General features: G+C 41.3%; 1 non-coding gene across 1 annotated transcript; it reads left to right on the forward strand.

The window, feature by feature from the left end:
• Positions 1-12,473: 12,473 nt before the first annotated feature.
• LOC133828290 (small nucleolar RNA R71) lies at positions 12,474-12,580 on the forward strand. Its single transcript, XR_009890918.1, has one exon. It is a non-coding gene; the product is annotated as a small nucleolar RNA R71 (small nucleolar RNA).
• The last annotated feature ends 2,419 nt before the right edge of the window (positions 12,581-14,999 follow it).

Genomic DNA, 14,999 nt, shown 5'->3' on the forward strand with positions numbered 1-14,999 from the left:
GCACTGGATTCCAAGAGGAATCGGGGGAAGAGCCGGTGCAGGCATTGTGGAGAATCTTTATGGATGGTTCCTCTAACGAAAATGGGTCTAGAGCTGGAATCATTTTGATATCCCTGGAGGGACATCATTTCCACTCCGCATTACAATTCGGATTCGAGGCGTCCAACAACGAGGCCGAGTACAAAGCTCTATTGGCTGGGCTTAGGGTGGCCAAGGAGCTGAAGGCCAGGTCCATCCAATGCTACAGTGATTCCCAGCTCGTGGTAAACCAAGTATTAGGGGAATATCAAGTGCGGGGAACCAAGATGGCGGCTTACCTGGCCAAGGTAAAGAAGGAGTTGTCCGAATTTGAATACAGCCAAGTCGGGAAGATCCCACGTGAGCAGAACGCCAATGCTGACGCTCTGGCAAAACTCGCCACCTCCAAGGAAGCCAAGACCTTAAGCCTGATACTGGTGGAATTCTTGGAAAGACCAAGCGTGGTAGAGGATACAAGGGAGATCGAGATGATCGATGCCAGGCCAAACTGGATAACGCCCATAGTCGAGTACCTTACAACAGGGAAGTTACCCGACGAGCGAAATAATGGAAGGAAGATACTCTATCAAGCTCCGAGGTATACAGTCATAGACGGAACGTTGTACCGACGTGGCCTATCTCTACCTCTTCTGCGATGTGTTCTGCCGGAGGAGGCTAAAACTATTTTGCAGGAGGCGCATGAAGGTTTTTGTGGAGATCACGCTGGGGGGCAAAACCTGGCCTTAAAGATATTAAGGCAAGGATATTATTGGCCCACCCTATCAAAGGACTCAATTTCTTACGTCTGAAAGTGTGACAAGTGCCAACAGTTCGCCACGATCGCCCAAGCTCCACCAGTTGAGCTGAAGATGATCTCGTCCCCGTGGCCGTTTGCAGTCTGGGGGATTGACTTAGTTGGAGCCCTACCCACGGGAAAAGGAGGAGTTCGCTATGCAGTAGTGGCCATTGACTACTTCATCAAGTGGGCAGAAGCAGAACCCCTGGCAACGATAAAGTCAAAGAGAGTCCTCGATTTTATGGTTAAGAATATTGTCTGCCGGTTCGGGCTGCCAAGGAAGATCGTGTCGGACAATGGAACCCAGTTCGATAGCGACCTCTTCACCGTATTTTGCGAAAGACACGACATAATTAAGAGTTTGTCCTCAGTGGCCTACCCCTAGGCTAATGGGTAGGTCAAGGATGTGAACAAGACGCTCAAGGCAAGCCTTAAAAAGAGGCTGGGCGAGGCCAAGTGAGTTTGGCCCGAGCAGCTACCGCAGGTGCTGTGGGCGTACCGAACCTCGCACCAAACCTCGACGGGGCACACCCCTTTTTCCCTGACTTTCGGGAGTGAGGCCATCCTTGCTGTCAAAACAAAGATAGACTCGCACAGGGTCCAAGCCTTCAGCCAGGAGCAAAATGACAAATTGCTCAGCGCGTCCCTTGACCTGATTGATGAAAGGAGAGAAGATTCACAACTACGGCTCACACATTATTAGCAAAAGATCACTCGATATTTTAATTCAAAGGTTAAGAGGTATGTCTTTGGATTAGGAGACCTGGTACTTAGAAGGGTGTTTCTGGCGGGCAAGGACCCCAAAGATGGTGCCTTAGGCCCGAGCTAGGAAGGGCCCTATCAGATCATCAAAATCGTACAGGAGGGTACTTTCAAATTGGCCTAGCTTAATGGAGAAATGGTGCCACGGACCTGGAATGTTGTGCATTTGAGAAAGTATTATCAGTGATCAAGTCACTCCTGTATGTAAGGCTTGCATATAAAGGCCAATTTACTATAAAAAAAAATGGTTTAAGGTTTCGTTTGTGTCTGTACGATTTTGTTTTTATGGCTAGTTCAAAGTAACCAAGCAAGTCCACTTTTTGATTACTTGGGGGGCAGATCACTCGACCAGGTTCCAAAACTTAGAAGTTGGTTAAATTGATTAACCGATGGTTTTTCTAAAAAAACACGAGGTGTTGATAAAACTAATGCGAACTAACTTCTTAAAATTAAGTATCCTGGACACGACCAGGTTCCAAAACTTAGAAGTTGGTTAAATTGATTAACCAGTGTTTTTTCTAAAAAACACGAGGTGTCGATAAAACTAACGTGAACTAAGTTTTTAAAAAATGAGTATCCTGGACACGACCAGGTTCCAAAACTTAGAAGTTGGTTAACTTGATTAACCAGTGTTTTTTCTAAAAAAAACACGAGGTGTCGATAAAACTAACGCGAACTAAGTTCTTAAAATTAAGTATCCTGGACACGACTAGGTTCCAAAACTTAAAAGTTGGTTAAATTGATTAACCAATGTTTTTTCTAAAAAACACGAGGTGTCGATAAAACTAACGCGAACTAAATTTTTAAAATTAAGTATCCTAGACACGACCAGGTTCCAAAACTTAGAAGTTGGTTAAATTGATTAACCAGTGTTGTCTAAAAAATACGATGTGTCGATAAAACTAACACGAACTAAGTTTCTATCGAACACATCATAAAATATGAGAAAACGATTGAAGAACAAGTAAAACTTGAAATAACTAAAATTAATACATATAAATTGTCTCGAGTAGAATAACCTCGTACTCAGTATTTACAAACAAAAGTAAATAAAAGTGAAAATACAAAAAAAAAAAAAAAATCTAGGCTCCCCCAGGCCGCTCTAAAGACGTCACCTCCTCAATCTCCTGCTCGCCCACAACAGAAGTCTCCCCGGTCTCAATCGGCGCCTGCAGCTCCTGTTGCAGCCAAACTTTGAACTTCTCGAGGTAGTTCCCCCATGCTTCGGAGGCCATGAAGGAGAAGTTGTTGTCCTGGTTAAAGGCATAGTAGTGGTACAACATACTCTCCATGGAGGACGTCGATGCCTTCTTCTCCTCCAGAATGGCCGCCTCGACCTCCAGTAGTTTTGCCTTGGCCCCCTTGAGCTCAGCCTGAAGGGTTACCAAGGCCGCCTTCGCTGCCTGCTCGCCTTCTCAGGCAGTGGTTAAAGTGGCCTCCGCCGCCTGTTCACTCGCATGGGCCGCCGCCAAAGCAGCCTTGGCACTCTGTTCGCTCTGTTGAGAGGCGGCGAGAGCAGGTTAGGCCGCAGTCAGCTCGGCCTTGAGTTCTTCGTTCCTAGCCCTGGCCTGAGATATGCTACGGTGTTGGGCCAAGACCGCCTACAAAAAGCAAAGAAGCAGTTAGGCACATACCATAAAAATAAAATACATATAATAAAAGCAAGGTCAGGGAAAATGCTTAATGTGAGGTTCATCCCCAAGGCAGACTCCATGACATTCTCTGGGCTTCTCTCCTCAATCTCCCTCAGGTCGTGGGGCTTGGCCTTGTAAAAATGCTCCACCGAGTAGTTCACAGTCTCGTAGACAGTCCCCCGAAAAGTGTCTGGAATCAGCTCTAGATCCTGGGGGTTGACGAGGATGCGAACAGTGGCGACAGGGACCACTGGAGCTTGAGGACCAACCGGTGCTACCGATTCCCGAGCAGAGGGTGGAGGAAGCGAGGAAGGGGCGTAGTCGGAACATTTTTCCCCGGGGCTGCGGCGGGCAGAGCTCCTGAGCCCGAGCCTTTCCCCTTAGCTGGAGATTGGGAGGCAGTCACAGTCAGGGGCGGCATTTTCTTTGAAGTAGACCGAAGCCTCTTGACAAGGGGGCCCTCGTTGGACCTCTCTTCTTGGAACATCAAGCAGATGTCAGGTTCCCCTCTCTGTGCCATCTCCTCGCCTAAAAAAGAAAACAAAATGGGAAATGCGTTGAGAATGCATGTACGTTCTTCAACAAAATAATAATAATAATAATAATATTAACAATAAATACATACGAAGTAGAAAAAATCCTACCCTCTGAGCTAGAGGAAGAGTCTATTTCCACGACCTCCAGCCTCAGAGCTGCTACAAAGGAAGGAGAGTCTAAATCAACCACTTCTTGGATTAGGGGAGGTTTCGGGTCAGGCTCTACCTCGGGACTGGATTCCTCCACGTATTGCCTAAGTTCGGGAGCGACTATACCCTCGAGAAGGGAGGGCCACGACCTAAGGTTGGTCTCATACTCCTCAAGAAAGGCCGACCTAAAAGAAAAAGTGTTGTCCACTACTACAGTACCCCTAGGACGTCCCATGTCATGACGCAGCACTAATTGATCTATGCATTGGAGCAAGGTTATGTCTCGGTCTGGTTTGTTTAGGTGGCGGTGCACGAGCTGGTTCGGGTTAAACCTAACTAGCCTAAGGTTTGCGGCTGCCCTATCTAGGTCCCGAAAGGGGTATGGGTTACCTTGGCCGGAGGGGCTGGCTGCTGCCCCTGATTGAGCTCGGTCCAAATCGGGGTCTCAAGCAGCCTCTAGAGCTCGTCTCTTCCGCACAAGCGGCACCTCGGCCTTCTTTTCCTGCTCGTCACCACCGTCGGCCGTGGCATCGCCCTCGGGAATAGGCGCCAACACGCGGGCTACTGGATGATTGGCCCGCATCCTCCTCAGGGCCAGAGTTTGGCCTACAGAGATTAACTTACATGCCAACATCGTGTCATCATACATGAGCTGGCAGTAGTCATTTTCACTGGGTGGGAGCCCCGCCAGGCTATCATATTGACCCCCAAGGGTCACGGATCTGGTCGTCCTCGCAAAAATGGTTACATGATGATGCTCTAGTCAACATACACGCGAAAGGACAGAAAGAAAAAGGTAATAAAAATTACACGAGCTAAAGATAGAAAGAAAGCTTACAAGGATGGTTGAAGTAATGGTACTCGCAGTTGCGACACCCATTCGACATAAAGAATTGATCTTTGAAGTCGTTGGGATGGCTGGGAAGTTCGATTACCGCGAATCAGGTAGTAGAACCCATTGCCCCGTCCCCTTTGATCTGGGATGGCCTTGAGGCAAAAGAAGTAGAGGATGTCTCCCAGGGTAGGGACCTCCCACTTGTGCTTCAGAAAAAGATACCTCATCCTCGCCAGCAGACGATAGGAATTCATAGGAAGTTGAAATGGTGCCAACTTCACGTAATTGAGAAAGTCGGCAAAATACTGATCTAGGGGGAGGAAGGCCCCGACCCTGAGATGCTCATCGCTCCAGGCCGCGAAGTCTTCATCGAGGGGTGCGCAGCTCCTCTCACCCTCCAAGGGAGGTCGGGCAATAAGGATTCCGGTCCCAACCTCGATGTTATGGGACAACATTATCTTATTAACCCTCCCTTGGGTCGTGATCTTCGAGGCTATCCTCTCCGCCTCAAAGAAAGCCTCAGGTCCCACTTCAATCTCGTCCTTCAACGTGGGACCGAACTGGGGGATGGGAGACTCCGCCACGACCTCCTTCCCTCTACTGGATTGCTGGGATGACAAGTCGGTCGCGATTTTCTTAGACACATTCCTTTTGGGCCCCATCTGATCGCCTAGCGAACAAGAACGATGAAAAACTTAGTAGGCGACCTAAAAACTATGAAAGGACAAATAGCGCGAGAAGAACAAGGGTTTTTCGTGCATGAGCTGAGGTAATCTCAGCATGCGGTGTGAGGCCACGCGCTGTCATGGCCACGCGCCCAACTTTCCAACAGATCCCTGATATTCAGGGATCCTTGTGTCAGGAGGGTCAGGTTATTACTTGCCTTACGGGAGAGGTTTTGAGAGAAAAACCACCTAGGAAGCGTGACCCTTAAGCTACCAAGTTTTACACCCTAAAAACCTCTCATCTTCCATATCCTGAATGGGTATTTCCTAAAATTACCAAGAAATATTACCCATAAATTACCTAGTTGTGAACATCACAATCCTAGACATGTTTTGGGTCTACTCAATATGCCTAGAGTCGGAACTTATGCTCCAAAAGCCAGTCAGAAATAACCTACTATTTACCACTATGAGATGTAGGTTTGCATAACAAAAAAAAAAGGGAAATCAGAACATACAACTAGTAGGAAACTTACAATGTATTTTCCAAACGAAGGTTGCTGACAACGTAGAAGTAGGAGTCCTGGAAGATTCCTTAAGGCTGGACTTCTGAAAGGTTCTTGTGACAAGAATATGGGGATTTCTGAGATTATAAGCAGAAGAAGAAGAGCTTTTTAAAATTTGAAAGAGAGAAAATAAAGGAAATTTTTGAATGAAGGGTGATAAGTACTGAAAACTGCCAGCCTTATTTATACGTAAGAGGCATGAGGAAACGAGGACCGTCCGATTAAATTAATGCGAGATACGAGGGTCATAACTCGAAAGATGAAACGGCGGCAAAAAGGTGGCCAGGCCATTTAATACAATCCTCGAAATCTGAACAGACGCCAATCACGGTGTTCCACGTGTCCGATACTCAAGTAACGCACAAGGTTTGGATAATCGAAAAGGAAGTTTAAAAGCCTCCACCGTGAAAGACGAAAGTGACGTCATAGATCACGGGCAAGGGCATGGGGGGAAAATGTACGCCCTGAGTATGAGCATGTACCTTATTGAGGCAGCTCAGGAGAAGCAAACTAATAAATATCCATAATCGAGGTGGCTTGTGTTCACCGTTCATCCGAAGAAATTTGGTACGATCCCCTAAACAAATAGCTCGAGCTGGCGGATCGTTTAGCTGTTTATCACTTGGAACCATTGTCAACATGGCATCAAAAGACACGAGCTAGCACTACATTAAGCTCGTGGAACATCAGAGGCCTGACATATCCCAGGATCTTTATAAAGTCAACCATGCAATATAAAGGTGCGTATAACATACATCATGTGTCTATTTTATTCCTGAATTCCCAGATACACAATATAAACGTGCGTGATTAGACATCCCACACCTGATTTAGGCCATGAGGCCCATTATCCATTTTTACCTACTGATTAGACCACACTTCAGTGTAAGGTTTAGATATTAATCATCAGTGTCACAGAGATGACATGAGGGATAAAGAGATCACGGGATGACCCCAATGCCTACTCAGAGATCATTCTCCTATAAATACCAAGACCCTGGGTAGTGCAAAGGGTAGGATTCTTCTTGTAAGGCAAATACTCTGTAAAAATAGCAAGAAAAGAGAAACAGTATTAATATTGACTCGTGGAATAGGGGGATTTTAACCTCCGAACCACGTAAAAATGAGTGATCACTTTTCTTCTCTTGATAATTCATTGCCAGCATCCTTAAGTATTATCATTTTCTTATTACGGTTTACCATTAATTAGTAATCCATCCTAGTTATTCATGCAATTCACTGTTTGCGAAAAACCGCATCAACAGCATTAGATAATCATAAGGTTTCAAGAGAATCTATTAACACCCTTGTTGACTGCGTTTTTAGCCAACGACGTGAGAACGTCAATTACGACAAGCCTTCAAGAGAATGTAAACGACACAGACGGTATAATAAAGAAAATAAAGAACACACAAGAGATTTTTATAGTGGTTCAGCCCCGATTGTCGGTAATAGCCTAATCCACTTAGAGTTGTAATTTATAGATCTGTACTCAAGATCAGATGGACTGAGCCAACTGAGTTTCTTCAGTATAGATTGTGAAAATACAAGAATTCTCTCTAATTTCAGCACTTTCTCTCTCTAGAATAGACAGACCCAATTTTCTCTCTCTAGAAAGAAGAAGCAGAAGAAGCCTCTCTCTCATCCCATAAGCTCTCTATTTATAGGCATGGGATCCTCAACTGATATCCCCTTATAATAGGGATATTTTATTATATTTATTACATTTATATTACAAATAAACATTCAAAATTCGAAATGTAACAAACTCCCCATTTGTGGGAAGAATGAGAGATTCCCGCGCATGTTGTTGAAGTTATGTCTGACTTAGTCTCCTCTAGCTAGTTGGTCCACCTCCTACTCACTACCCATGCAAGTGCTGGTTGAACATGCATGGTGGTAGGATATATGCATGGTGGTAGGACATGTTTTTGGTGGGTTGAACGTGCATGGTGGTAGGACATGCACTTCTCTCCTCTAACACGGCACTCTCCTCTAGCATGCATGTTCCTCCTTGAACCAATCTCCTTGGCTTCTCCTCGGACCAAGGTGGTCCGAGGCAACCTCCTTAGCACCTCACCTTGGACAACATTGAGGCAACCTCCTTTAGCATCTCCCAAACATGTCCGATCGAACATTGTATAGGTTCTCCTTATCAAAATCTAAGTCTCCTTCCTCTTGCATGAGACTCTTCCTCCTTAGCTACTTACCTTGGACACGTTCGAGCCAACACTTAGAAAACCTTGGGAGGCTTACCTCCTACACACCCTTGGGGTCTCCTAGGACCACATCCTCCTTGGGGTCTCCTAGGACCACCTCCTCCTTGGGGTCTCCTAGGACCACCTTCTTGGGGTCTCCTAGGACCACATCCTCCTTGGAGTCTCCTAGGACCACTCCCCTTAGCTCTCCTAGGAGGCACTCTCCTAGATGCATTCTCCTTAGCCTCCTAGGATGCATTCTCCAATTTTTGGGTATAACAACCCTAAATATGAAAATTAGTTCATGCTAAACATAATTAAAGCCATCAAACTACATATAAACATCACTACACGAGAAATTAAAAGAAGAAGAATAAAAAGAATGATAGAACTAGTTGATCTCCAAGCTTTTGCCTCCACGGAGTGTTTCTTGAGTCTCCTCCTTAGGGTCCCCTTAAGAAATCGTCATAATGTTGCTTAAATAGTAGTTTGTGCTTTTAATATGAAATTCTACCTTTTCCCCTGCATAAAAATGCCTTAATCTACACATTGACTGCTCAAGCGTTGCGACCCTATAATTAAGCGTCGTGGCCCATGTCCAAAAATTGAAGTCTGCCTTATCTCTGACTCAACAAGCGTTGCAGCTCTATTATTCCTGCGTCGTGGCTCAAATTCCTCAATTAATAGCATCGCGGCCCTTGTTTTCCCAGAACCATCAATTCTCTGTTTCGCTGAAGCGTCGCAGCTCAAATACTTAGCGTCGCGGCTCTAATGTCCGATTTTTGCCAATTTACTTCTTTTCTGGGCCAAACACGGTCTTTTCATCAATTCTTCCATAAATCCTTAAATATTCTCAAACAAAGGCAACAAAAGCGTCATACTACACAAACATAACTAAATAAGCTCAAAAATAACCCTCTAAAATACTATAAAAACTGCTCTATCAAATTCTCCCAAACTTAACTTTTACTTGTCCTCGAGTAAAACTATTGACACTTTCTAAGACAATTTAATCACAAACATGAATCAAATTATAACCTAAAGCCTCCACCTCATGAAAACCATGCAATACAAGCTCAGAATTTTCCACTATGTTTCATCCAGAATTTCAGTAAAATTAATTCAATAATCAACAATGAATTTTGCTACACCAATCAGCCTTAACCAATAAATAATACACATTCACAATACCATATACATTTCAAATCTTCCAAATCATTCCATCAAAACCAAGTATTTTATATGCTTGCAAAATTCATCAATATCCCCTAATATGATAAAACATGCTCAAGAATCAAAATGACTTTAAGCTTATAACGAAAGGCTTAAGCTCAGGTAGGCAAATAAAAAGTCATTTAAGCTCAACTATACCATAAGCATACAACTCAAACAAACCAATCTTTCTCAACTTGAAGCTCACAAACGATCCCCAAATTTCCTAAAATTTCATACTTTGTGAGAATTCATACTGCTGAAAAAAATATCTTTTTTTTTCTAATGATACTACACTCCCCAAAACTTATTTCTTTATATATTTTCAATTTAGTGTGTAATTAATTTTCAATATATTTTTTTCTTCCCTCTCAATTTTCCTTCTATTAACGACATAAGTTTCTAAATATAAACTTCATTACAAACCATCCCCCAATCACGTGTCATATGCTCATGGTTTACATCAAAGAGAAAATTAAATAACAAAGTTTCAATTAGACTTAAAATAAGTGGCAAACAACAAAAAGATTCACATTAAGCTCAAATTTTGGGTAACTAAGATTTAATATATTAAGTTTGGTTCCAAAGAATTGCTTAAATCATCTTCCTAAGCATGCATCATTCCAATTTCAGTTCAATCAACAAACTATGCAAGTTCTAGAATATTTTCAAATTTTTGATCCACAAAACCACTTAACATGCATATATTAAAGATTGTAAAAAAAAAATTATTAATTACGGCTTTCATGACAATTAAAACTTAGATCAAAGCTAATCACTAAATTAATTTCACCAAGCACACAGATTCACATAGTTTTAAAAACTCACTCACATCACATGGTTATAAGTATCATTGACTTCAAAACAACTTGATTCATAACTATAAACAACTTATAACAACTAAATCTAAAACAAAACCAAGTAACCCTCCCCTAAACTTAGATAACACATTGCCCCAATGTGTTATGAAAAGAATAATAGAGAGGGCGTATTAAATCACGCACCACATCAGTATGGTAGTCCCTTTTTTTTCTTCTTCTCTCCAAAAATCCATGGGCCTCTGACTTCTCAATGGCCGCGACTCTAATAGGGAGGCACCACGGCTCAAAATCGGCACCTAAGTATGTTTTATGTTTTTCAAGTTTTCACGATTTCCACAATTCATATTTACAATATAAAGTCTAAAACTCCAAAATTCTAAAGAAAAATTAAAACAACATAAAAAAAAATTAACACTAAACATAAAAATAATTGTCCAATTAAAATAAAAGAACAAAATACTAAAAAGAACTTGGGATGCCTCGTAAATAGCGTTGTCATTAACGTCATTTAGCCGGACACTGAATTCCTCTTCAATTTCAACTTAGATCAAGTCCACCCCTCATATCCTTGAGAGCCATAGTGTCATGAGTGGACGCTTGTTTCTTATTATTGTAAATTGGTGGAACTTTATCTCGCTCATGTAATATTTGAATCTTCTCATTAAAGAACCTTTTTAAATGAAGACGCACTTTTCACATACCTCTTTTAACCTTGGATCTTTTCTTAGAGACTTCCAACTTGTTCTCTCATCTTTTTTCCACGTCAACTCTACAACAAGTTGGAATTTCTGTTGCTGCAAAAACATTAAATGTACTTCCTCTTTTTGCACTCGCAACTTCAACTCACCCTTTTGTACCTCGATTAATGCCCTACCAGTGGCTAAGAATGGCCTTCCAATAATTATTGGAATATTTTCATCTTCCTCCATATCAAGAATAATAAAGTCCCCATGAAAGATGAATTTGTCAACTTTCACCAATACTTCCTCAATCATTCCACGAGAATGTTTAACTGAATGAACTGAAATTTGTAAAGACATTGTAGTAGGCCTACCTTCTCCCAATTTCAATTTGCAAAAGATTGATAAAGGCATTAGATTTACACTGGCTCCTAAATCACATAAAGCCTTCGTCACCAGTGAGCCCCCTATAGAGCATGGGATATTGAAACTATCAGGATCTTTAAGCTTGGGAGGTAGCTTCTTTTGAAGTATCGCACTGCACTCCTCAGTAAGTGCCACTGTCTCATAATCCCCTAGTTTCCTTTTCTTTGACAATATTACTTTCATAAACTTCACATAACTTGACATTTGTTCAAGTGCCTTAGCAAACGAGATATTTATGTGTAGCTTTCGAAAGATATCCAAAAATTTAGAAAACTGCTTGTCAAGCTTATTCTTTTGAAGCCTCTGAGGATATAAGATCTTTATATGGTGATCTATGCTTATTTATGGCTGCTTCTCTAGGTTCTTAGTAACATTTGACCCACTCATTTCCTTCTCCTAATACACAACTTTTGGATTTTTTAACTCCTTGCCACTCCTCAAAGATATTACATTGCACCGCTCTTTAGAATTCACCTCAGTAGTGCTAGGAAAATTTTCTTGAGCTCTATTTGTCATCAAAGTATCCAATTGCCCTATTTGAGCCTCCAAACTCCTTATAGATGCCCTTTTTTGGTCATGAATTGGTTCAGTACATCGGACTGTGCTTCAGGTTGTTTCATGGGCATTGGTTGTTGTGGTTGTGGCTGTGGAGGTGGAAATTGTTGCTGATTTTGAGGGAAATGCTGTTGTGCGGCTTGGTTATTCGTCCATGAGAAGTTAGGGTGATTCCTCCACCCTTGGTAATATGACATCGAAAAGGAGTTGTTGGTTGGCCTTTAATAATTTCCTATAGCCTAGACTTGTTCCATAGGTATATTATTCATATCCATGGCAGGACACTAATTTAATGGATGAGCACTCCCACATGTCTCACATAAACTCTGTACTTGCATGGCTTGGGCTGACAGGTTGCTCTGTTGTAACTGTTTTGTTAAGGTTGCCACTTGAGTTGTAAGCATGGAAATAGCTTCCAAATTTAATCATACCAGCCACCTTCTTTGTTTGTCCCCTCTCAGTTGGCCACTGGTAGTTATTCATCGCTATCTCCTCTAACAATTCATAAGCTTCATTAGAACTTTTGCTCATGAACGCACCTCCTGCTGCAGCATCTATTCTGGTACGAGTAGTACCATTCAACCCATTATAACAGTTATGGACTAGCATACATTTCTCTATACCATGATGTGGGAACTTCCTTAACAACTCTTTAAATCTTTCACATGCATCATACAACGATTCCCCTTCCGTCTGGTAGAAATTATTAATTTCCCCTCTCAACTTTGCAGCTTTTGCTAGAGGGAAAAACTTTGCTAAGAACTTCTAGGCTAACTCCTCCCATGTTGTGATAGAATTAGCTTGGAGCGAAATTAGCCATCTCTTTGCTCGGTCTCATCGAGAAAATGGGAATAATCTAAGTCTAAATGCATCGTCACTCAGCCCATTCATCTTAAATGTTGCTCATAGCTCTAGGAAATTAGCTATGTGCAAATTAGGATCTTCCGTAGGCAACCCCCCAAATTGAATAGTAGAATGCACCATTTGTAATATTACTGGCTTGATCTCAAAATTATTTGCAGCAATAGTGGGGTGTCTGATGCATGAATGCACTCATGTGATAGTAGGAAGTACATAGACTCTAAGCGTACTTGGTCCTCGTTCCATTGGGACCACTGCATTATTTGGAATATTATTATCATTAGCAGCATTGTTTGCTACATTTCCTTGATTCTCAGCCATGGCAAAATCCAGCCTTCTCTTTAACTTTCGGTTGTGTCTGCAAGTTCTTTCAATTTCAAGATCTATAAGTATTAGTTCATTTTGTCTACTTTGTCGCATTTTCCAATAATTCCTGAAGACGCAATACAACCACAAATTAAATGAGTACTAAACTAAAAACTAATTTAGAATAAAAATGAACTATATTGATATTAATAATACAGTCCCCGACAACGACGCCAAATACTTGGTGTGAAAATTATGTAGGCAAGTATGCGCAATCATAACAAGTAATAAAATAGTAAGTAAAATATCATTCCCACGAGGATTGTTACTAATTACCAAAACTTAATCTTTGATTCTAATTGATTGACAATTAATAAATTCTGAATTTATAAAACTAAAACACTAAAACAATAAAATAGAGCAATAGATTACTCAATACTAAATATTAATTAAATGGATTAAGAATTAGGGTTATTAACTTCATCAACTAATCCACCTATGCTTCTCTAATGTGAATTTAAGAATTCCTATCTCTATTGTGATAGCAAATTAAAATTATAAATTATATTCTTACTAGGACTTATAATTATCTACAATAAGTAATCTCCTACATCCTTGTGGTAAACTAACATATTGTAGGCATTAAACACGTAATCCCTAAGCTACACAAATGATATAGGTACTCTTGTCCAATATAAATCTATGATTATTTGACTATAGAATATTTATCCTTCACTTCTCAAATATCAGGTTAAAGTCATATAAATCATGTAAATGGTGATCAAGCATTCACAAGTATTAAACAAAAGTCAAATAATTCACAATATTGATAGGAAATTCATAAAAACTGCATTAGATAATCATAAGGTTTCAAGAGAATCCATTAACACCCTAAATAAGAAAATTATTTTATGGTAAATATAATTAAGTCCATCAAACTAAATATTAACATCACTACATGAGAAAGTAAAAGAAGAAGAAAAAGAAAAAGAATGATAGAACTAGTTGATCTCCGAGTTTTTCCTCCACAGAGTGTTCCATGAGTCTCCTCCTTAAATAGTAGTTTGCGCTTTTAACATGAAATTCCACTTTGGCCCCTGCTTAAAATGCCCTAATCTGCACGTTGACCACTCAGGCACCGCGACCCTATAATGAAGCGTCGCGACCTGTGTCCAAAAACTGAATTCCACCTTGTCTCTGACTCAACAAGCATCACAGCTCTAATATTCATGTGATGCTGCTCAAATTCCTCAATTAATAGCGTCGCGGCTCCAAAAGGTTCCGCCGTGGCTTTGATTTTCCCAAAACCATCAACTCTCTATTTAGTTAAAGCGTAGCGGCTCTAATGTCTAATTTTTGCCAATTTACTTCTTTCCGGGGCCAAAGACGGTCTTTTCATCAATTCGTCCATAATCTAAAATATTCTCAAACAAAGGTAACAAAAGTGTCATACTGCACAAACATAACTAAATAAGCTAAAAATAACCCTCTAAAATACTGTAAAAACTACTTTATCAAAGCTCTAATTGCTGACGTGAGTCCTAAAAGACTATGAGGAAATTTGAGTTAGTGGAGATTTTTAAGGGCACACTTTGAGAGTCCTAAAAGAGTATTGAGGGCACTCAAAGTGGGCCCTAAAAAAGTGATAATAAATAAATAAATTACAGATTTATTAATAACTAAATTAAAAACAGAAAAGATAATACAAAAATTAGAAAACCCTAAAATTGTACTAGCCCCTTCTTTCTCCTCTCTTTTCTTCCAACCGTCTCTCTCTCTCTCTCTCTCTCTCTCTCTCTCTCTCTCTCTCTCTCTCTCTCTCTCTCGTCCCAGCTCTGCCAGCCAAAACGACTACCATGTCGACTGCCACTAGCTATATTCGCCACCCCAAGAGATGCAAGACGTCATCGATCTCTGACCCCCGCGAGTCCTCCGCCTCATGCGCGACCTAAGGCTTCCAACGAACCCCTTGAAGTTG

The sequence above is a fragment of the Humulus lupulus genome, chromosome 3 (assembly GCF_963169125.1).
Source record: "Humulus lupulus chromosome 3, drHumLupu1.1, whole genome shotgun sequence".
NCBI classification, from domain to species: domain Eukaryota; kingdom Viridiplantae; phylum Streptophyta; class Magnoliopsida; order Rosales; family Cannabaceae; genus Humulus; species Humulus lupulus.